We start from the raw sequence: 23,935 nt of genomic DNA, 5'->3' as shown, positions 1-23,935 counted from the left end.
GGTTACCCTTAATTGATTGATCGATTGATTGGTTTTGCTGTCTGTGTTCCTATTGGAGAGATTTTCCTTTACTTCTAGTTAGAGGAATTATCTTCAAATTGAGGTAAAATGTCCCTTTAGGCTCCTGTCGCTGGAAGAAGAGTCTCCTTTGGAAGATGACCCCTTATCAGTGACAGTGACAGTCATAAACTTTTTGATTTCCCATTTCTTTCTGTTGGTGTGACAATGTTCATCAGGACAAACATAGAGGGTGAATCTTTTTAGCAAAGACAGCAATAACAATCTGACACAGGTTCTAATCCTTCACTACTCTAGCCAAAAAAAAAAAAAGATTTGGCTTTAGATACATTTAATGCTGTCTTTAAATTACAAACTGAGTGGCAGGAATAACCTCAGCATCATATTATAAGAGTCAGATGATAAGAATGTCTCTAAAGAATGAAGATCAAAGTCATAATGCTAGAGAACCTGTTGTGCCATTTTACAAAAGCCATGGATCTATTACCCTTTCAGTAAAAAAAAAGACCAGATAGTGCACTACAACATTCCAGAGTCTACATGAAGTGCAGTCAGGCCAATCAAAATTACAGTTCAAACCTAACTGTCAAACAGCCCTAATTTCTGGCATAAATTGCTATAGAACAAGTTGGATAAACTAGATATTCCTCTTTATCCGTTCAATACTCAAATCAATCTATTCAGAAATTATAACTACATGTCATTGAAACACACTGCCACCTACATTGGAATCAAAGGGATTAAAAAATCAACTTAAAATGGGAGCTATATTTCAGTCGTGTTAGCATATTAACTTTCTAGTAACATCATGTGACACTTAAAAGGCTTATTTAATCATCAGTGTAGGGGCCAAATGCTGTAACTCATCGTGGCCGATTCACTTAAATGAAGCCATTGGTTTGTAAGTGTCAGTGTCCCCATTGTGGGGTGCCCTCATTTCCTCCCTTGGGGGCACACTATCACAATTAGACAGCGGTATGGGAAATTGTGTAAAACCTCCCCATGAGCAGACAGACATCATTTAAAACCAGACATTATAATACTTTTCGTTTTTTAGCAAAAATATTTTTCTTTTACAATACAACTAGGCCCAAACCAGAGGGCATAAAACAAAACCATGCAAAAAACAGTAGTAGTACAGATCAGCTAGTGTTACATTCCCAACAATTCTCAACACATACGCAAGTTTTCCTAGCCTTTACACTATGAATCTGTAGTTACAAGTTTACTCCACATTTAAGCAAATATACAGATATGAAGCACACAATGTTTTCCTGAACAATTAGAGTTGAGTCACTTACTTTACTGAATAAAAGTCATGGGTCAAGGTTAGACAGTACACTCTGTAGTGGTTCAAAGATAAATGCCCTGACTGAACTACAGCCAACAATGACTAATACCATCATTTAATCATGTACTCAAACTTCCATGCAGTATTTGTAATAATAATGGTGACATGGAAAAAGGAAGTCAAGATGTTGAACTGTGGAACATTTTCATCATTCATCATTGACTGGATATGCAGTTTGCTTGACATGTAAACACAATATGACAAAATTCAGATACTAACCAATTAAAACGATTCAGCATTGCCAAGGTCCAGAGAAACGTTGTGGGAGGACATGGTGGTAAACAGCTACTGAAACAGGAGGCTAGTTTGATAATAGGATGCAGAACACATGGGGCACTCCAGTGAGGGCCTCATTCCTTGTTATTGTGTTTTATACATGGAATGGGAATTAGTAAATTTGTAAATTATTATTATTATTATAATTGTATTTATTATTTCAGGTACTTATATAGCGCTGTCAATTTACGCAGTGCTTTACATATACATTGTACATTCACATCAGTCCCTGCCCTCAAGGAGCTTACAATCTAAGGTCCCTTACTCACATTAATACATACATAGTAGGGCCAATTTTTTTTTTTTTTTTTTTTTTTTTTAGTGTTATTGACCAGTAGGTAAAGCTACCATCTCACATTAACATATTAAACTGAGGATATATATACTGTATATATCTCAATACATCAGCAACTGAAGAGGTGGGCCTTCGTTTTAGGAATGAAGCACCATTTTAATATTTATGACATATATATATATATATATATATATATATATATATATATATATATATGTCATAAATATTAAAATGGTGCTTCATTCCTAAAACGAATATATATTATATATACACATAATATATATACACATACATACACACACACATATATATATATATATATATATATATATATATATATATATATATACACACACACACACACTATATTATCGAATTTACTCGCACATGAACCTTAATGGCATTCCAGTCCGTAGGGTTCAATATTGAGTTGGCCCACCCTTTGCAGCTACAGAAGCGTATTTGTGAGGTCAAGCACCGATGATGGATGAGAAATCCTGGCTTGCAGTTTCCGCTCTAGTTCATCCCAAAGGTATTCAATCGGGTTGAGGTCAGGACTCTGTGCAGGCCCGTCAAGTTCCTCCACCCCAAACTCACTCATCTATGTCTTTATGGACCTTGCTTTGTGCCCTAGTCCAAATCATTTGGTCGAGGGGGGATTATGGGGTGGGGTTGGTTTGGCTCCTTAGTTCCAGTGAAGTGTCAGCATACCAAGTCATTTTGGACAATTTCATGCTTCCAACTTTGTGGGATCAGTTTGGGGGTGGCCCCTTCCTGTTTTAACAAGACTGCATACCAGTGCACAAAGCAAGGTCCATAAGGACATGGATGAATGAGTTTGAGGTGGAGGAGCTTGACTGGCCTGCACAGAGTCCTGACCTCAACCCGATAGAACACCTTTGGGATAAATTAGAGCAGAGACTGCGAGTCAGGACTTCTAGTCTGACCTCACAATGCGCTCCTGGAAGAATGGTCAAACTTTCCCATAGACACACTCCTAAATCTTGTGGACAGCCTTCCCAGAAGAATTGAAGCTGTTATAGCTGCAAAGGGTGGGCAAACTCCATATAGAACCCTATGGACTAAGACTGGTATGCCATTAAAGTCCACGTGCATGTAAAGGCAGGCATCCCAATACTTTTGGTAATACAGTGTGTGTTTATATATACAGTGCCTTGCGAAAGTATTCGGCATCCTTGAACTTTGCGACCTTTTGCCACATTTCAGGCTTCAAACATAAAGATATAAAACTGTAATTTTTTGTGAAGAATCAACAACAAGTGGGACACAGTCATGAAGTGGAACGAAATTTATTGGATATTTCAAACTTTTTTAACAAATAAAAAACTGAAAAATTGGGCGTGCAAAATTATTCAGCCCCCTTAAGTTAATACTTTGTAGCGCCACCTTTTGCTGCGATTACAGCTGTAAGTCGCTTGGGGTATGTCTCTATCAGTTTTGCACATCGAGAGACTGAAATTTTTGCCCATTCCTCCTTGCAAAACAGCTCGAGCTCAGTGAGGTTGGATGGAGAGCGTTTGTGAACAGCAGTTTCCAGTTCTTTCCACAGATTCTCGATTGGATTCAGGTCTGGACTTTGACTTGGCCATTCTAACACCTGGATATATGTTTATTTGTGAACCATTCCATTGTAGATTTTGCTTTATGTTTTGGATCATTGTCTTGTTGGAAGACAAATCTCTGTCCCAGTCTCAGGTCTTTTGCAGACCATCTTCCCTGTCCCTGCTGAAGAAAAGCAGGCCCAAACCATGATGCTGCCACCACCATGTTTGACAGTGGGGATGGTGTGTTCAGGGTGATGAGCTGTGTTGCTTTTACGCCAAACATAACCTTTTGCATTGTTGCCAAAAAGTTCGATTTTGGTTTCATCTGACCAGAGCACCTTCTTCCACATGTTTGGTGTGTCTCCCAGGTGGCTTGTAGCAAACTTTAAACGACACTTTTTATGGATATCTTTAAGAAATGGCTTTCTTCTTGCCACTCTTCCATAAAGGCCAGATTTGTGCAGTATGCGACTAATTGTTGTCCTATGGACAGAGTCTCCCACCTCAGCTGTAGATCTCTGCAGTTCATCCAGAGTGATCATGGGCCTCTTGGCTGCATCTCTGATCAGTCTTCTCCTTGTATGAGATGAAAGTTTAGAGGGACGGCCAGGTCTTCGTAGATTTGCAGTGGTCTGATACTCCTTCCATTTCAATATTATCGCTTGGACAGTGCTCCTTGGGATTTTTAAAGCTTGGGAAATCTTTTTGTATCCAAATCCGGCTTTAAACTTCTCCACAACAGTATCTCGGACCTGCCTGGTGTGTTCCTTGTTCTTCATGATGCTCTCTGCGCTTTAAACGGACCTCTGAGACTATCACAGTGCAGGTGCATTTATACGGAGACTTGATTACACACAGGTGGATTCTATTTATCATCATTAGTCATTTAGGTCAACATTGGATCATTCAGAGATCCTCACTGAACTTCTGGAGAGAGTTTGCTGCACTGAAAGTAAAGGGGCTGAATAATTTTGCACGCCCAATTTTTCAGTTTTTTTATTTGTTAACAAAGTTTGAAATATCCAATAAATTTCGTTCCACTTCATGATTGTGTCCCACTTGTTGTTGATTCTTCACAAAAAATTACAGTTTTATATCTTTATGTTTGAAGCCTGAAATGTGGCAAAAGGTCACAAAGTTCAAGGGGGCCGAATACTTTCGCAAGGCACTGTATATATATATATATATATATATATATATATACACACAGTATATGGTGCCAATATATTGGGGACACTGTGGTGCATGGTGACTTTTTTAAGAGGAAATGAGAGACGGGGGCAGCGCTTCAAAACGAGAGAATCATACTCAAACTAATTATAGAATTCACAGGTGGGTGTTCAGGCTCAGATGTCCTCCAAAGTTCACAAACGCTTCAAAACTAGTGATAGAGTCGGCAACTCCAAAGTCCATAAAAAAATTACTTTATCGGCTTACATGACAGTGAGTATAAAAAGGGCTAAGTAGTGTAAAAACTGCACCTCTCCATTATTTAATAAACCAGTTCTGCAAATTCAAAATCAGAGTAACAGTTGTGACACCGAGAGAGAACTAGCAAGTTTTGCCTTGCTACTGCTCTCAGACTGATACAGGTTGCCAGTACTTTGAGCCAATAAGACATTTATGCAGTCTACATTACTAAAACTGTAACGTGTTTCAGATACTGGGGATTATATGGGACAGGTTTGTCTGAGTGTACAGCAAAGGGGAAGCATTAGAAGAATCTCATGAATGTAGAGGGGGTGTAAATCACAACATTATCTGAGCAAAATTATAGATATAGTGGAAATGGATAATTCTGTCTATACCTGTACATATAAAAAACATACCTCTATTTTTTATTTTATTTTGCAGAACTTCTATGCATTATGAAAGGTCAGAAAGAGAAGTAAAAGACTGCATTCAGCACACAGGTGACCCTTTTCCACGTTGTTGTACAATGCTATTCTTCAGAAATCAATACATTTTCCTAAAAATCAATGAAATCACTAATTTAAACCAATCTCTTTCTAAAAATCAATCCCCTTTTGTAAAATAATTGTAGCTACAGTATATGCAGCCAATTGTGGGGTAGCCCTTTCTCTGATCATACTCGCTGACTCTTTTGCACTTGGATGCTTTCATTTCCTTGCCCACTACCTGCAACTATTTGGTGCCCTGGTCTTTCTATATATACCAAAAGAGAAATTTGCAGCAAGCGATTTCCCAAGTCTAGCACTGTTTTGGGAACCATTAACTGTGCTCAATCTGTGATAGATTTTAAGCGCTTTTCAATTATATGTATGAATGCTTGGAAATGTAATTAGCCAATTTCTGTAAGAAATGAAGCAGACCTTTCTTCTTTTCCTGTTTAGAACAGAGAAGCAGCCATCAATTAATTATCCTGCATTTTAGTTTAATGGAAACTGTCACTTTTCTTTCCTTTTACCTTTCATCACTCTTAATATATGAAGGGAAACTATTACAATTTTGGGTCAGTCAAAATGTAGACTTTTTGTTCAAGTTTATGCATTTTTACACCTATATTTCACAATTTTCAGACCATAAACAAAAAATGATTACTTTAACACAGCAATAAATATTTAATGATGGCCACACTTATAACCCTACCATCACAGAGGTCTATGGGTTTTCTACAGAAATAGAAAAGCAGAGTGTTTTCTTTCAGACTCTGTCTGATTCAAAGGAGGTACTCTGTCTAAACAAAGGAGACGTTGACAGGTGAGGAGTCAAATTATGTGTATACATATGAGCTTGGCTACTGAGCTTTGTAAACAGCTTGCTCAACATATCAATAAGAAATAATTTCAAGTTTAAAATGTACACCTTGAGTGAATGACATGAAAAAATAACTAATAGCATAATACTAAATGTGCACGAAGTCCATAGGAAAAGTCCATAAAAAAGATGATAAAAAAGATGAAAAACAGTATAAAAGTAAGCACTTAAAATCAGGAAGAACCACAAGTCCCAGCATGCGGATAGAAACCACGATCTTCCCACAGCAAGATGGGAAAGGTCATCAATAAATGTGATAAAAAATTGGCTGCTTACCAGAATGTGGTGGCTTCCAAACTAATGGGACAGGAGGATGTATTTTCCTAAATAATAACTAAACTATTACTATAAATAAAAAACAACACAATTAATTTTTTTGGCATAAGTAATGGCCGCGGCACTTTATTGGTTTTAAATAAAATAAATAAATCTTTATTCAAAATTCCATCAAATAAAATTTCCAAATCAAACAAACTTATAAAACACACATCTGAATCGCTTAGTCCCAGAACTCAAGCGAAATAAAACATATTTTCAAACCACCAAAGTCCCCCCTTAAATCAAAGGGTGACGTCACCACATAAAGTGCCACCGACGGGTGGGAGGGAGGGGAGCTCGCCCGGCAGTCACTAAACAACTGAGGGGCTTACCTCAGAGACCCCCTTTATATAGCCTTGGGCCAGAGAGTTCTAGAGGGGGCGCGCGCCGCTGTAAAGCCCGCCAGAACCGTGAGGGGCTACTTCTATTTCTTAAAGAGCCCGCGTCCCTGAATTAATGCAATTTTTTTTTAAAACCAAATTTTATTTTTTATATATATTTTACCTCCCCTGTCCCATGTGCGAGGGCACATATACTTGTGCCCTCTTACCATGGAAAAGCCAATAGCACTTGTAGGTCCCACCAGGCAAAGACCACCAAGGATATCCATTCAGGTAGGCTTCCAGGTGAGTAAACAGGTTCAGATATACATGAAATGAATACAAGCATACATAGTGTAATACTGTCTAAAAAGAATTCCATTTATTGCAACAGTGTGCACTCACATGATTGATGTACAAGTCAGGCATATAAAACTCCAAGGAAAAAGATAAAAAAAAACTGCAGTGTTCACAAGTAAAGCTGGCCAGGGGGCATAGTGACATCACATCTGGTCCCACACCAAATACTGTTTCTCATCTTTTTTTATCATCTTATTTATGGGCTTTTCCTATGGACTTCATGCACATTTAGTATTATGCTATTAGTATGCTATTAGTAATTTTTTCATGTCATTTACTCAAGGTGTATATTTTTATATACATTGTTTATCATTTACTTATATATCACTTCTTCAACCACTAGCACTACACGTGTTATTTACATTTATTATTGGACTTTTTTTATGCTTATTATTCACTATTTCTACTTGTATCTAGTGCTGACATTTTTTTTTTTATAATCTTTCATATTTACCTGAATGAAAAAAATGTCAAGATACATTTATATCTACTGAGTGATGTTCAGGTCCTCCTTATCCCTTATTAGTAAAACAGTGTATTGGATTTGTCAATGCACCAATGCAAGTCATTGAGGGGAATTAATCAAAACTGGAGTAGCCAGAATCTGGAGCAGCTGTTCATGGAAATCAATCAAGTTTATCTTTTAGTTTCAAAGTTTAACTAAACAAATTGAATATGGATGTTGATTAGTTGATATGCACAGCTGCTCCAGATTCTGTCTGTTCCAGTTTTGATAAATTCCCCATTGTATACTGATGGTAATACAAAGTCAGTTGGCACATGTGATTCTACTGTTTAACTTTCCCTGTCCTGGTAGGTCCTCTTGGTTCACACCAAGGTAATTGAGGGTGTTGAATGTGTGTGGGTGTTTTAATGAGGTTACTGAGTCTCAAGTTATGTGATTGAGTTATGTGAGCATTTGGGAAATGTTTAGGATAGACTAACTTTTTATGCATATTTTTAGCAGGTCGGTTCTTGGGAAAAGCCAGCCATTTGATTAGCAAGACAGCCAGACATTTTTATGAGCCACATACCTCCATTTCCCACATAGGTTCCCTTATTAAATAGATAAAACAAAAAAAAAAAAAAAATTGTGAGAACACAATACAGTGCTTACGACTTTCTTTTCACCATAGTTATTTAGGGGCTGTTTATTTGGGAGTGCAGGAGTTATTTCTTTATTTCTTTCTCTTATTAAAAAGTTTTCTTTATTACTCTGGGACTGCAGAAGTAGGTGTTCAGACAACTATTTTTGCCCATTCTGGACCTATTTTAAAGATTTACTAAAGGGCAAGTTAACTTTGCAATGTGAATTTTCATTTAGATTGGTGAATGAGGTGAACTTAAACACTTAAGGACTGCCCTATAGCAGGTATACTGCTACAGGGTGGCCCTCTGGTGCAGAATCACTTATATATACGTTATCCTTCACTTCTACCAAGGGGGCGCGCGCTGCCGGAGCCCGGCTTCTACTGTAATTTCTCCCAGCAGAAGCCGATCTGCAAGTGCCGGGCACTGGATTTTTTCAATTTTTTTATTAGATATGTTTTATAGCAAAAAGTAAACAATATTTTACTTTCAAAGAATACCCAATCACGTGCAAGGAAAAGAGAAAACAAAAACAAGAATGTTGCTCACATTTGACTGGATAATCGGCATCTGCACAGCGTGAATTTTCACTTTACAAGGTGAATTTTTTAGCTTCAATGCATTCACTAATCTAAGTGAAAATTTACTTTGCAACTTGAATAAGGTAAGCTGTGTTGACTTCATCCAATCATGTGTGAGCAAAAAAATCATTTTTTTTTACATTTTTAATATACACGATTGTGTATTCTGTGCAATGTAAATTTTCATTTAGCGTCACTTCATTTATTAAGCTAAGTAAAAATTCACTTTGCAATGTAAACGCACTCTAGTCTTACAATAAATCAACCCCATTATCACACAAAAGTTCCTGAACTGCACACAACGATGTAAACAAGATTCAAATAAATTATTCTTTTTCACATCCTGTAATAAAACATGCATTCCAAATAATACTGTGTAGGGGCCTAAGGCTTTACAAATGAACAGAATTTTTTCTTCTATAAAAAAATGGAAAAAGCCCAGCTAATAGCATTGGCCCTCTCCAACCCCAGGTAGTGCCATTCAGAAGATCATGATATATTTTCTGTGAACTGTATTAATGGTCCATCTGGCGATATGCTGTGTTCTTCATCCAAATGAGGCATCTGAGACAGCTTCTACCCAAACCTTATTACTGTTATTATCACAGCTGCATGGGAAAGCACTCTGGGAAAATAGAAGGATTTATGAATGATCGCAGAACCACGCTCCAGCCCTCAAAACATTGACACTATCTCATTCTCCAGAATCAAGAGACAAACTAGATATATGAGTAGGTTTGCCTAAATGTATCATGCTCTGGGGGTGATTACCTATACAGGGCAAAAATCACCCTCATCTCCCCATTCTTCCCTTCCCTATAAATTAATCCGGAAGAAAACCATATATTATAGTAAAATATTTACATCAGAACTCCAGATTTTGAAAAAAAAAAAAAAGCAGCCCAACATTATTAAAAATAAAAAAGCAGATATTGCTGCAACAATTTACGTTTAATTCAATGCTTTACCCTGTAGAAGGACCGCTCCTCAGAGAAGGCTCTACTTTTGTGAATTGAATGATGGACAGCATCATTCAGTCAACTTCCTGTAAGCTTAGCTTGTCATGGGCACTCCCCCTGCATCCACTTGCTGACCTGAGCTCACAGTACAGCATCATTCGGTGCAAGAGAGTAAGGATTGTAGTAGCATTATAACTGAATAGTCAAAATAAGACTGAAGAAATATGACAAGGAATATTGTGCCTCAGCTGTTAAATGCAGGATGGATGTATTGGAAATTTAATTTTATCTCCTTACCATTGCCGCCCCTGGCTCATCGTGATAACCTAAATGCTGGGAGGCAGAGGCAGGCTTTCAGACCATGTGACCGCTGTGTTTTCTTGTTACAGAGTTCACATGATTGGAAGCTCCCGATCGTACATTTGCATCAGGAGCTTTCTGTGACATTTTAGATATTGTGCTGGGACTATGCAGTAAGCGCACTCTCCACACAGAAAAGCCATTTCCAATGGATGCATATATGAGTCCACTCAGTGTTACAGCCCACCCATCCAGTGGCTGCATATGTGCGTTCACCCAGCAGGAACAGGTTAATTGCCAGTTAAAGGTCACAAATCTTAATTGTTTAATTTAATCTATGCAAGAAAACTTCGCTGTCATTTTTCAACTTTTTCTGTTTGTATTGTTGGTTTGTAGCTGCAAATTGTACAGTACTTTACAAATCCCAACCCAGTGGGTAGTCTGACAAGTTCTGAAAGTGATGTCTTGAATTTTTTATCATATTTATGTCTTTGCACACAGAGTCCGTAAGTTGGTGTGTCTGTTCATGTAGCATAACTGTGCTTCTGTCAATGACACTTACCTAAACTTAGTGACTTAACAAGGAAAAGATTGTAATAAGTGCAATAAGTGCAATAACATTACTTTTTTTGCCGTGTTCTGTTTGCCTATTCATGTGTTCTATCTTTGCTCCAAAATCCATGCTCTATTTCATTTTTAATGGCTGTTCATGTCTCTTCTCCCTATGTAATTTTCTTTTCCTTTCTGTTTTTTAATCCAACAGAGCAGAGTTGTGCTTGATGAGGAAACCAAAAGTGCTTCTAAAGCTTGCAAGCTACTGAGTTTGCCTAAAGTATAGCCAAAATTTTATATCCATAAAACAGTCAAACTTGAAAAAGTAGCATCAACTGTCAGCCATGGGATATAACTTAACTGGAGAATTACAATAATTTTATTCCTAGCTGTTCATAACACAGTCATGGACAAAAAATGTAAATTTTAGTAAAAAGCACTGTGAAAAGCTTCCTTAGTTTAAAGGAATGAGTTTAGAAAACAAAGTGAAGGTTCTGTTGAGAATTTTTTTTAGGCTCTGGGGCCTGTGTGCAGCATGATATTTGTGCAGAGCTGTTTGAGGCTATTCAAATATGGTATTTTCAAAAAGAAATTTAGACCAAAGAAATATAGGCCTTGCGTGCACCAAAATTTAGACCAAAGAAATATAGGCCTTGCGTGCACCAAGCTGTGGCTATAGCAACTGAAGCATGTTGTTATTATTAAAGTAAATAAATTATTCTCTACAGTCTTCACAAATAAATTCTTCTCTTCAGTTTTCACAAAAGAATTGGGGGATACAGTAACCTAGACTGTAATGTTAAAGTTAATAACACATAAAAGGAAGCACCCTCGTGGTTAACAGAAGATAGACTCAGAACTAGACTTGAAAAACTTAACATAAATAAGTCACCGGGACCAGATGGCTTACACCAGAGGGTCCTTAAGGAACTCAGCCAGGAGATAGCCAGACCATTGTTCCTAATTTTTAAGGATAGTCTACTCTCGGGAATGATACCAGCTGATTGGAGAAAAGCCAAAGTGGCACCAATATTTAAAAAAGGGCTGAGATATATCCCTGGGAACTATAGGCCGGTTAGCCTAAAATCAATTGTCTGCAAGCTATTGGAGGGGGTGATAAGGGACTATATACAAGATTTTAGTAACAAAAATTGCACCATTAGTAGTAATCAGCATAGATTAATGAAGAACTGTTCTTGCCAGACCAATCTATTAACCTTCTATGAAGAAGTGAGCTGCCATCTGGATAAAGGAAGGCCTGTAGATGTGGTGTATCTGGACTTTGCAAAGGCATTTGATACAGTTCCCCACAAAAGCTTACTGTACAAACTAAGATACATAGGTATGGACCATAGGGTGAGTACCTGGATTGAAAACTGGCTTCAGGGGCGAGTCCAGAGGGTGGTGATAATTTGGGAGTACTTAGATTGGTCAGGTATGGAAAGTGGGGTCCCCCAAGGATCTGTCCTGGGACCAATCCTGTTTAATTTATTCATAAATGATCTGGAGGATGGGATGACAAGCACAATCTCAGTAATTGTGGACAATACTAAGCTATGCAGGGCAATAGCTTCTTTACAGGACGTGGAAACCTTACAAGAAGATCTGAACAAAATAATGGGGTGGGCAATTACATAGCAAATGAGGTTTAATGTTGAAAAAATGTAAGGTAATGCACTTGGGGGCCAGAAATACGAATGTAAGTTACTTGCTAGGGGGAGAACCTCTGGGGGAATCTAAGATGGAAAAGGACCTGGGGGTCCTAGTAGACAACAAGCTCAGCAATGGCATGCATAAAAAAGGGGATTCACTCCAGAGATAAAACGATTAGTCTCCCACTGTACAAGATTCTGGTCCAGCTGCATCTCGATTATGCCATCCAGGTCTGGCACCGGTCCTTCAGGAAGGATGTGCTGGAACGGAAGAGAGTCCAGAAAAGGGACACAAAGATAATTAGGGGAATGGAGGAAATCAGCTATGAGGAAAGACTACAAGCACTGAACTTATTCTCTCTGCAGAAGAGACGCTTGAGAGGGGATATGATATCAATGTACAAATACCGTACTGGCGACCCTAGCATAGGGAACAAACTTTTCAGCGAAATGGAATTTAAAAAAGACACGTGGCCATTCACTAAAATCTTCCACAAGCAGTGGTATCAGCAAGGAGCATCAATAGTTTAAAAAAACTATTAGATTGGCACCGTATTGACCACAACATACAGGGGTATACAATGTACTGTTAACTGCAAACACACACACATACTCATCATATGTTGAACTGGATGGACTGGTGTCTTTTTTCAACCTCACTATGTATCTATGTAAAGTGATGTAAATGATCACCTTGTAAAACAACCCATTCTGCCTTAAATTAAAATTAAAGGCAAAACACTTTTGTATAGATATAAAAAAAAAAACATTATACATACCTTGTTATAAGTGACCCCATTCCTTCTGTTCTCAGCTGCATACGAGCTGGGGGGAGGAGAAGCAGCAGTACACTGAGCTTCCCACGGAATGGTTGTGCAGCGGGGGCATATCAGGACAAGTCTGATCACTGGAGGAGAGTACACTGATTTCCCAGCATAGCTAGAGAACTGACTATGGTGTGTTCTTCTGCTTAGTGTAGTCAGTTTTTAATAGGAAAGCAGAGGGACTGGCAGGAACACCAGGAATTTCACACAAAGGAAGCGATACAAAAAGAACAGGATGCTTTCTCATACAAGCACATAGTACAACAGGCACATATCAGGAATATGAAGTGTTAGGGTAACAAACGCTTTAAGTTGAAGCGTAATAATATTTATAAATATTGCTTTTAATTGAAGATACTTCTGTTTAACAAAATGTATTTATCATTATTTAAGTATTGAATCTCAATTGAGTATCACAATTGAACCCAAGCCTTTGAACTTAAGCATTATCATAATCAACAACTTTATTCAAGAATAAACCATTACTATTTTGTCAGCTTCTTGCCAGCATCTCAGTTTTCGGATATCATATTGCTGAAAGCATACTGTAAAACAACCTTCATAATATAGTTTACCAACATATCTGCATTACATTGGAACATGCACTGTAAACAAAATTTAAGTTACATTAAATAGCCAATATAATTAAAAATGTATAAATGACTTACAGCCAAAATGATCTTAGTTATGGTTGGGAAAAGCAGCAATGAGCAGCATTCTGTAGTAAAGCAGTAGGATTATCTGAAATAAAATACACACAGTATCAGTTAGTAAATAAACTGGATATAGGGTGGCATAATATTTATACATTTTTAAATTTTATGACATTAAATTGAGATTTTTAAAAGCCATAATAAAAACAACATTTTAAATAGTCCAGAGTGTGACCAATCTTAAAAACAGTCTGTAATTTAATAATTTAAAACTGGAATGAAAAGGCAGTAATGTTTTTTATTTATTTTCCTTATCTATTTGTTTCAAAAGAAAAGACATTTAATCAGATTTTTCAGATTCAAAAATGGTCAGCAATTTAAAACTTAATTAAAGATTGTCTGTAGTTTAAAACTAGTATGAAAAGGCAGTAATGTTTTGTATTTATTTTCCGTATCTATTATATTCAAAACAAAGACATTAAGATTTTTCAGATTCAGGTAAATATGAAATAGTGCCTTATCCCATTATTTAGTAATTACACTTGTTCCCAAATGATCTCGACAAAATGCTTCTATGGTAGTTCTTTCTATTACGGAAGAAGAAATAGATATGACTATTGCATCTTTCTAACCTAAAAAGATACCTGGCCCAGAAGGTAATCCCATCGAATGGTACCTGAATTATAAAGAACAACTTACTCATAAACTGTTGTCTTTATACATTTATGCTTTCAATTTTGGGATTTTGTTTTTTTTTTTTTTCGTGGGGAGGCTTTTCTTCGTTGATTTATTTTTTTAATTCAAATCTTATTAAGTATCAAAGCAGTTTACAAATACAAAAGTGCAATTCGAGAGATATGTTGACACCATAATACACCCCCCCCCTTTCCCCACACCTATTACATGCCTGTTCATCTGTTGTGCATCCTCCCCTTCTTCTCCACCAGCCTTTATTTCCCCTCTTCCTCCCCTAGTCCTCCCAGATTTCTGAATATATACTGGTCTTTTTGAATTCTGCCCATTAGAGAAACTCTCTGTCTGGTCTCCCTTTCTGCTACCTAAATACTCCATGTCGTATATATATTCAATTATTTTAAACCAGTCTCTGAGTGTGGGGCTTTCTGGTTCTAGACATTTTTTTTAATTGCCCCCTTTGCTGCATTTATTAAATTTGGTACTATTGTATTTTTGTAATGTTTTTTTGATTTGTCAGTTTTATGAAATAAGCAAATCCATGGATCAATTTCCCCATTGTAATGATACACCTTCTGCCAATAGTCACGTATCTTAGGGTAAGAACAAGGTATGCAGTGCTTATTATAGCAAAAAATGGGTCAATGAGATCCACATAAAATGGACAAAAAAAATGATAAACACCATTAAAATATGTAATGATTCAAAGAAATAAATCATATATAGTCCATAAAATTAGATACAGATTCCTCAGGAACAATCTCGTTCACCGTGTGCTAATTATGGCGACAGAACCTCCACCAATCACCAGTTAGTGTGGCCGCTTACCGAATTGTGTAGATCCCCATTACAGAGATCCACACCAGCTCCAATAATGAATGTCTCAGGCACAATTGTCAGCTGAATGGGCATTGGATCCTGGTCCCAGAATCGTATATAGCCAGGGATAAAAGCCAGACCGATAAAAGTACATCCTCAAAAATAGTTTTAACCAAGGCAAGTATATCTCGGGTATGGCAAAGGTAAACAAAAAGAAACTCCTCATGGTGAAGTATGCAGCAACACGTTTAATACGTCCAAATATTCGCATTTAGCTTGTCTATTCATCGTGTCCCATGTCTTGTATACCACTCTAGTCATTTCATGTGTATGGTCATGTGTATCTCTATATTTTGGTGGGATCCAAATGTCCTTATTTAACTTAATGTGGTTTCAATCTTGACTCATATTTTGGCTGAATTTATTTTTGTACATTCTATCATTCATGAAATTATAACTGCAGTATAATATCTCTTAATATCTGGTGCTGCTAATCCCCCCTGTGATTTGTCTTTACTGAGTACCATGTACTGTATTCTTGGCTTCTTTCCTTGCCAGATGAACGTTAATATCATTGCTTTTGTTATTTAAATTATATCTATGGGATGGCTATTGGTAACATTTAAAATTTATATAAAAGTTTGGGCAGGATTACCATCTTGACCATGTTTATTCGACCCAACAATGATAGTGGCCATGTAGAAATGTTTTTAATATCTGCTTTTATGTCATTTAGCATAGGGATATAATTGACATGATATAGGTTCTTTAAAGATGGTGTCAGATTTATCCCTAGGTATTTTACTTCTGACCTCATCCATGTGAAAGGGAAATCCTTCAGCAATGCTAGTTCTTCGCTCTTACTTAGTCAAATATTCCAAAAATCTGACTTTATTGGATTGATCTTAAAATTTGATAGTTCCCCATATTTTTTTTTCGTTCTTTTATTACATTTGTGAGAGTTATTCTAGGTTTAGTGATATAAAACAGGACGTTGTCAGCATATGCTGCTACCTTATGTTCCTCCTTCCCCACCTTTACTTCCCCTATGTCTACGTTGTTCTGAATGGTAGCTAATAGTAGCTCCAGCGACAAGACAAACAACAGGGGTGAAAGTGGACACCCCTGTCTCATCCCGTTGAACACTCCGAAAGGAGGTGAAAAATTTCCATTTACCTTTACCACTGCTGTCGGGTTCCTATACAGTGCTCTTATCCATATGTTCATTCTAGGGACGAAACCCAGACCTTCTATTGTTTTCAGCATAAGCTCCCAGTCCACCCTGTCAAATGCTTTTTCAGCGTCAATTGACAACAGGAGATCTGGGGTTCTAATGCCTGTAGCTTTATGAAATAGGAGTAATGTTCTTATCCCATTATCTTTCCCTTCTCTGCCTGGAATAAATCCAGTCTGATCTGCATGGATCCATTGAGGAATTAGATCTTTTAATCTAGTTGCCAGGACTTTTGCATATCATTTTATAACCATGTTTATTAACGCTATTGGCCTATAACTAGAGCACAAGGTTGCATCCTTCCCTTCTTTTGGAATTACCAATATGAACACTTGTAGTGATTCTACTCTCATTTCCTTCCCTTCTCCTATCCCAGTCATATATGTACATTATTTAGGTACTAATATTTACTTGAACTTTCTATAATAACGGGTAGTGAACCCGTCGGGTCCTGGGCTCTCCCCTGTTTCTGAGTGTTTTTATGCCTCCAGTATCTCCTCCTGTGAGATTGGCGCCTTAAGAGCCTTCAGTTTTTCTATTGGAATTCTAGATAATTTTGCTTGCTTTATATATTTTTGTATCTTTTGTTTTCTTTTTTGTTCTGCTTCCTGTGACCCCGTTTGTCAAACTGAATATAGGACACCATAAAAGCTATGAAATGCCTTTGCTATTTCTGTTGTTGAGTAAACCATTTCTCCACTGTTATTTTTTTCTTTTTTTCTATATAATTAAACTACTTTTTATTCTTTAAAATTCTTACTAAATATTTCCCTGGTTTGTTTTCCCATTTATATCTTCCTCTAGCGACTCTGTTGAAGGCCCGTCTTGGCCCTTCTTTTCTACTTGTTCTTTTAAAGTGGTAATATACTCCGCTATATGACTTTTACCTACAGGTAAGCCTATAATAAGGCTTACCTGTAGGTACAATTAATATCTCCTAAACCTGCACGGTTTAGGAGATATTCAACCTGCATGCAGCTGCTGACGTCTGTGGCGCATGCGCTCTAAAGGTCTGACGAACCTTCAGAGCTCCTTGCCGGATCTTGCCGGAAAGTGAAACTCTCGCGCGAATGCGCGGAAGTGACATCATGGCGGCTCCGGCCACTCACAGCGCCGGAGAAGAGACGCCGAGGGAGCATGTCAGCTCCCTCAGGATTGTCCAGATGACCGTGACAGGGCTTCGTTCTAAGGTAAGTATTTCATAATGAGCTAGTAAGCTCATTATGTCTTTGTCCTGCAGGGTTTGTTTTTGTTTTTTTGTTTTTTTCTGAGTATACAACCGCTTTAATTTATCCTTTTTTAATACTAGGGCTTGTTGTGTCTCGGCCTCTGGTCTCTTTTTTATGATTTTGTTCTTATGCAAATATTTCTGTTATTAGTCTATTTATGGTAATCGTTCTTTCCTTTTTCTTCTTGGAACCTATCAAGATCAGTACGCCCCTAATATATGCCTTATGAGCTTCCCATATTGTAGCCTCTGACATATCTGGGGTTTTATTACTCAAGAAATATTGTTCCAGTTCTTTTCCTGTCTTTTTCCCTACATCTATATCTTGGATCAGATCTTCATTAATCCTCCAAGCATTTCTGTTTTGCTGATGTCCTATAAATTTTATTTTCATAATTACTGGAGCGTGGTCTGATAGTGTCATGATTCCTATTGATGTATTCACAACTGACTTACAGTCTGTGTTCTATCATGATGTAGTCCAATCTTGAATACATCCTGTGCACATGAGAGTGGAAAGAGTAAACTCTCTCCCTCGGATGTTGGATTGTCCACACATCAACTAGTTGACAGTGAAATTATTATTTTTTCACCATCCTAAGCTGATGATTTCCTGTCCCCTGTGCCTGAGATGTACACTCCAAGAGCGAATCCAGGCAGAAATTGAAATCTCCTGCCAGGATCACTTTACCTTTTTGAAACCGCGTCAACTTCTCTAGGACTCTTTTCAGGTAACCTTTCGGGTTTTTATTTGGGCAGTATACATTTCAGGAAATCTCAATTTTGCCATGTGGCCTTCGCTCTGGCCTACCAGACATGCTGGAAAGCCCCAGTTGTACCGTACTTCATGGTTTTGTATCAGCTCCAAAAGTGGTTTCAATAATCCCCTTCTTCTTAATGTTTCCTGTGTCAGATCTGTGAAGATCTAGAGATTGGCACTGTCATATTTCATCAGTCTTTCTTTTCAGGCTCTCCCAAATTTGGGCTTTTTCTTTATAGTTCTGAAATCTTATAATTACATCTCTTGAGGCCTCCGCTCGTGTACCTTTAGATCTTCTAATCCAGTGTACTCTTTAATTTTTTTATCTGTTCAACTTCTCCTCTGTCTAGTAATGGATTAAAGATTTTCCTCATTTTATCTATCAGGTCCTCTCCATGTGTTGGTTCTGGCAGGCCTCAAATTCTCACGTTCTTCCTTCTATTCTGGTTTTCTTGGTCTTCCATTTTATAAGTCAAGTTTCTCTGTTCCATTTTGGGATCTTTCATTTCTCTTTTTAGCTCATTTATTGTTTGTAAGAATCTGTCTTGTTTTTTTTCCATATCTTTGACACGTGTCAGTAGGTGGCCTAGGTCGTTGGGTATTCTGTTCTACAGTGTGGTCTGTCTCTATGTCACTCTCCAGGTCCTGTTACACTCTAGATTGCCCCAAGGTATTTGTACCTATTGATGGTCTGTTTTGTCCATTTTTTTTCCTTTCCCTTCTATCTGCCTTACACGTGTACTTTTTAATTATTTCAGGACTTGAGCTTATTTTAGGAGACTTGACAGATGCTCCTCCTTTTTCTGTTTTGCTTCTCATTTTTCTATAATATTCTTGTCCGCTTCTCTTTAAGTGGCAGACCCCTGTGGTGCTTCTATGTCCCCTGTGTAACTGGTTTGTTTCAACAAGCAGTCAATGCTATGCAAAGTCAGCAGCAGTATAAGCAAACAGAAGTGAAAGAGACAGAACTCTCCACTCTGTTGAAGGGGTCTTCAAGGGTAAAAGTTGACTTGCGTTGAGGGGGTCAGTTTCCTCTACAAAGGCTGATTGAGTCTAAGAGGTACCAGAGAGGTTACGTTTCCCCCGCTTCCAATTGCCTTCCTAACAGAAGCCTCTGTGTCTGTGGGTGTCTGTGGATGGCTGGGCTCTGGTCCCTCAGTCGCACTGCCCGCTTCTCCTGCGACTCCTCGGCTCTCTCCAGTACTCCACCAGGCGCTTCCGAATGCCAAGTGTTTGCGGTTGCCGTTCAGCTTGTCCTGAAGCCCTCGGCCATCTTCGGCAATCTCCGCATTGTGACCACATCCCGGCATGCGCCTTCCAGTGCAGCTTAGCAAACGCTGGTGTGTCTAAGCTCCTGGAGTCCCCCGGAAGTGCCAACCAGCTCTCCCTCCGACAGGTCGGTTTCCCACCTTCACTACTCTGACCACTCTCGTCGGCTGTCCCTGATCTCTCTCAGACAAGGAGAAGGAGAGGGGCCATGTCGGACTGAGTGTATGTGTGTGTGTGGGAGGGGGGTTGCGGGGCGTGGAAAGGTTACAGGATGTCAGGCTTGTAGCTCAATGGAGGGATGGCTACCTGGAGCTCCTAGCATTAGCTCCCTATGTGCACCATTCGTAGGCTCCTCCCCGAGGGAGAACTGGGGATGCTTTTCTTAAGGGACTTTAATTGCTTTATTACCAAAGCCAAACAGTAATCCCAAATATTGTGAGTCTTACAGAACTATATCTTTAACATGCTAAAAATCCTTACAAAATCCTAAAAAATATTGGCAATTTGTCTGATAAAGGTCATTACTTTTGTATTTAATTCAGATCATACCAGGTTCTTCCACAGCCCTTAAAATCCATGGTTTTTAACAAATATACAGATTCCAATGAACGGCCTGGACTCTAGAGTTATAGTGTCTTTGAATATGCACAAAGCGTTCAACTCTATTAAATGGTCCAATTTATTTGCTATTGTTGAAAAATATGGTTTTGGTACAGCCTTTACTAAATGGGCGAAACTGCTTTATTTTCCAACCAATTGCCCTGACTGGAGTCAATAATAATTTTACTGAACCATTTGAGAAATAAAGGGGAACATGGCTGGAGTGGCCTACCTTGCCCCTGCTATTTGCCATTACCATTGAACTTTTGTATGACATGATTTGTAGAGATGTTTATGTCGAGGGATGTCAAATTAATGATTTGGAGGAAAAAACTTCTTTTAACTTTCTTTATGCAGAATACACGCTGCTCTATTTAGCTGATGCTTCCAACTCAATAACTAGAGCTCTTTCAATTATTACTGAATTTGGAGAATTTTCAGGCTTTAGGGTCAATCGGAACACATTTAGTATATCTTCAGTAGATCCACAATATATATCACCTTTACCCCCTGCCATTCCTCTAAAAGAAGTGTCTAAATATTGTTACTTGGGAATTGAAATCCAGTCCCCTTTATGTTTTTGATAACAATGTGAACCCCCTTCTACAACGGTAAAGGAGTGTGTTACTACTTGGTCTAATCTGCCACTAAACTTATAGGGTAGAGTAAACCAATTTATTTATTTTTTATCACACTTTTGTAATTAATGTTTCAATTTATATATCTTTATATTATTTATATTCCCTGAAATGAATAGTGTAGTGTCTTCTTTTCTATTCAATCTATTCTCTCAAACTATCTGTACAAAGTGGTGGTCTAGCCCTTCCTTATCTGCAGGGATATTACTTTGCAGTGCAATTGACTTCTAAATATTGGTGTTGTATAATGTTTCAAAATCTAAATAATGGCGTGGTGATCACACAAGCACCACTTATGCAATTCTTTGAAGTGCTGATTAACCTTGTAGAAATGGTCCGTATCCTAGTCCTGGAGCGTCTATATTAACCACTTACTGAACGCCCAGCGACTATTTACGTCGGTCGTTTAACAAGGGTTATGGCACATAACCTCTGTATTTTTTTAAACGGCAGGCGGTCAGCTTTCAGATAAGGGTGTTTCCCGCGGCGGATTTGCGGATTACTGGACCCGCCGGCAGCGGGGAAAACGATCTGGTCCCGGCTCCTCACAGACAGGAAGTCGAGTGAGGACAAGATGGCCCCCACTCGATTCTATGGTCTTGGAGGACCGGAGCGACGTCAAATGTCATTGCCTAGCAACCATTTTTTTTTTTTCAGGAACTGTCTTAAATGGAGAAGTAAACACTGTCTCAAATGGAGAAGTGACCGCCGTGCTCTCTTTATGGAAAACACAATATGTTCTACAAAATCAGTATCATGGATGTACTGTATACTGTATTACCTGTTTATTTGTAAAATAAATATTTTACATAAAACTTGTAAACTTAAAAAAATACAAACAACAAAAACCATTAAAGTTTCCCTTTATATTTTTAGTAGAAGTCAGTAGACTTAATTACCTTAATCGTTTATCTCTCAGGGCTTACATAGTAAGGCCCCGTTCACACTGGGGCGATGCGACTTCCCCGGGCGACCACACAGGTCACGGCGCGCTGCTCGCACCGCGACCTCGGAGCGGCCAGCACGGACTTCATTACATTGAAGTCTATGCAGGTCGCTCCGGGTCGCCCCAAAGAAGCTCCGGACCCTTTTTCTAAGTTGGAGCGACTTGTGTCCCTCCTATTAGAACTGGTCCATAGCTTCTGTATGGCAGGCGACCTATGGCGACCTGTCAGGCGACCAGGTCGCCTGACAGGTCGCCCCAGTGTGAACGGGGGCTGAGTTTTCCAGGCACATCCAACTGCCACAACAATCATAAAAGAGTCTCAATTTACTTGCTGGATCCTTAATTTGTTTTAAACAACAGAAGAATGATATGAATCATTAAAGGAGTTGTAAAGGCAGAAGGTTTTTTTTTTATCCTAATACATTTCTATGCATTAAGATAAAAAGCCTTCTGGGTGTAGCAGTCACTCCAGCACCCCCTAATACTTACCTGAGCCCCACCTCTATCCAGCGATGTCCATGAGTCCCTCAGCCATATGGGACTCTCCCTCCTAATTGGCTGAGACACAGCAGTGGTGCCATTGGCTCCTGTGGCTGTCAATCAAAGTCGGTTAGCCAATCAGGAGAGAGATGGGGTGGGGCCAAATGACAGCTTTGTGTCTGAATGGACACACGGAGCTGCAGTTCAGCTTGGGTGCCCCCATATCAAGCTGCTTGCTGTGGGGGCACTCGACAGGAGGAAGGGGCCAGGAGCAGCGAAGAGGGACCCAAGAAGAGAAGGATCCAGGCTGCCCTGTGCAAACCCAACTGCACAAAGGAGGCAAGTATGACATGTTTGTTATTTAAAAAAAAAAACACACAAGATTTCACAATCATTTTAGGACTCTATATGATTCAACAAAACTGCATAATAGGCAACCAAGGGACATGCCAAATTTTTCTATAAAAGCAAGTACTTCTAAAAATAGCCATTGTTACTATATGACCTGATTGAGAATCCTTTACAAAGTGAAGCGTCACCACATTCACTAAGCTCTGGGGAAATGAGTGCAACTGCACTTGCAAAGTCTATTTGCCTGTACTAAATCAATCAACCCTTATGTCTTTCTGACTGAAACTCTTCATGCCATCAAAAAGAGAACAGGGAGGGTGATAGAAGCAGGATGAGTCACTGCTTATACAATTTTTCAACTAAATATTATTTTTAGCTATTAAAAGTATAACTAAAGGAAAAACATTTTTTTTTTGTTTTGGAAAGAATATAGATGGGTTAGAACACCTGTCAGGTTTTTATTGCTGCCTATGCCCCTATTAGGGAGATTCATCCTCTCTATTTGTCTTTTTTACCATTATAGTTCTTGTAAAAGAAAAAAAAAAACATTTATCGTCTTCCTTTCCACTCCCTTCCCTGACTACTTCTGCTATCCAGTATCTTGACTCCCCGGGGTCCACTCCTTTCCGATACAAAGTCTGTACCCTGTCACTGGCTAACTATGCAGAGTCCTTGGTGAAGTGAAAAACAGCACCCTCTGGCTGTCTTACCAAGTACTTCTTGAAGGAACAGGACAAATCACAGTTCTGTATGACCTGGTTTCCTGCTGAGTCAGGGAAGTAGCAAAGGGGTTTTGCAGGACACCCCCCACCAAAGTTCCTGGATACTTGAACTTTGCAACAACTTCGTTAGAACTGTGGACGATGTCCTACACAGTTATTTATAATCCACAGAGACCCTGGCCCGTTGGCCCAAGGGGTCTAGCATAGCAAACAATTTTCCCAAAGACCCTGGCCCAATGGCCCAAGGGGTCTGTATTGAACTAGAACACTTTCAAACTTGTGAATTCAGCATCATATTTTTAAA

General features: G+C 38.6%; 1 protein-coding gene across 3 annotated transcripts in view; it reads right to left on the bottom strand.

Annotated features, from left to right (window-relative positions):
• DLGAP1 (DLG associated protein 1) overlaps positions 1 to 23,935 on the bottom strand; it is an 876,465-nt gene that overhangs the window by 746,650 nt on the left and 105,880 nt on the right. For all 3 annotated transcript variants that reach the window (XM_082258776.1, XM_082258777.1, XM_082258774.1), the window contains exon 2: positions 13,907 to 13,979. The gene's annotated coding sequence lies outside the window, so the exon portion shown is untranslated. The remainder of the gene's footprint in view (positions 1 to 13,906; positions 13,980 to 23,935) is intronic.

Source organism: Pelophylax lessonae (genome assembly GCF_965119305.1).
Source record: "Pelophylax lessonae genome assembly, chromosome: 5".
Classification (NCBI taxonomy): Eukaryota; Metazoa; Chordata; class Amphibia; order Anura; family Ranidae; genus Pelophylax; species Pelophylax lessonae.
This window is presented reverse-complemented; position numbering and strand designations above follow the sequence as displayed.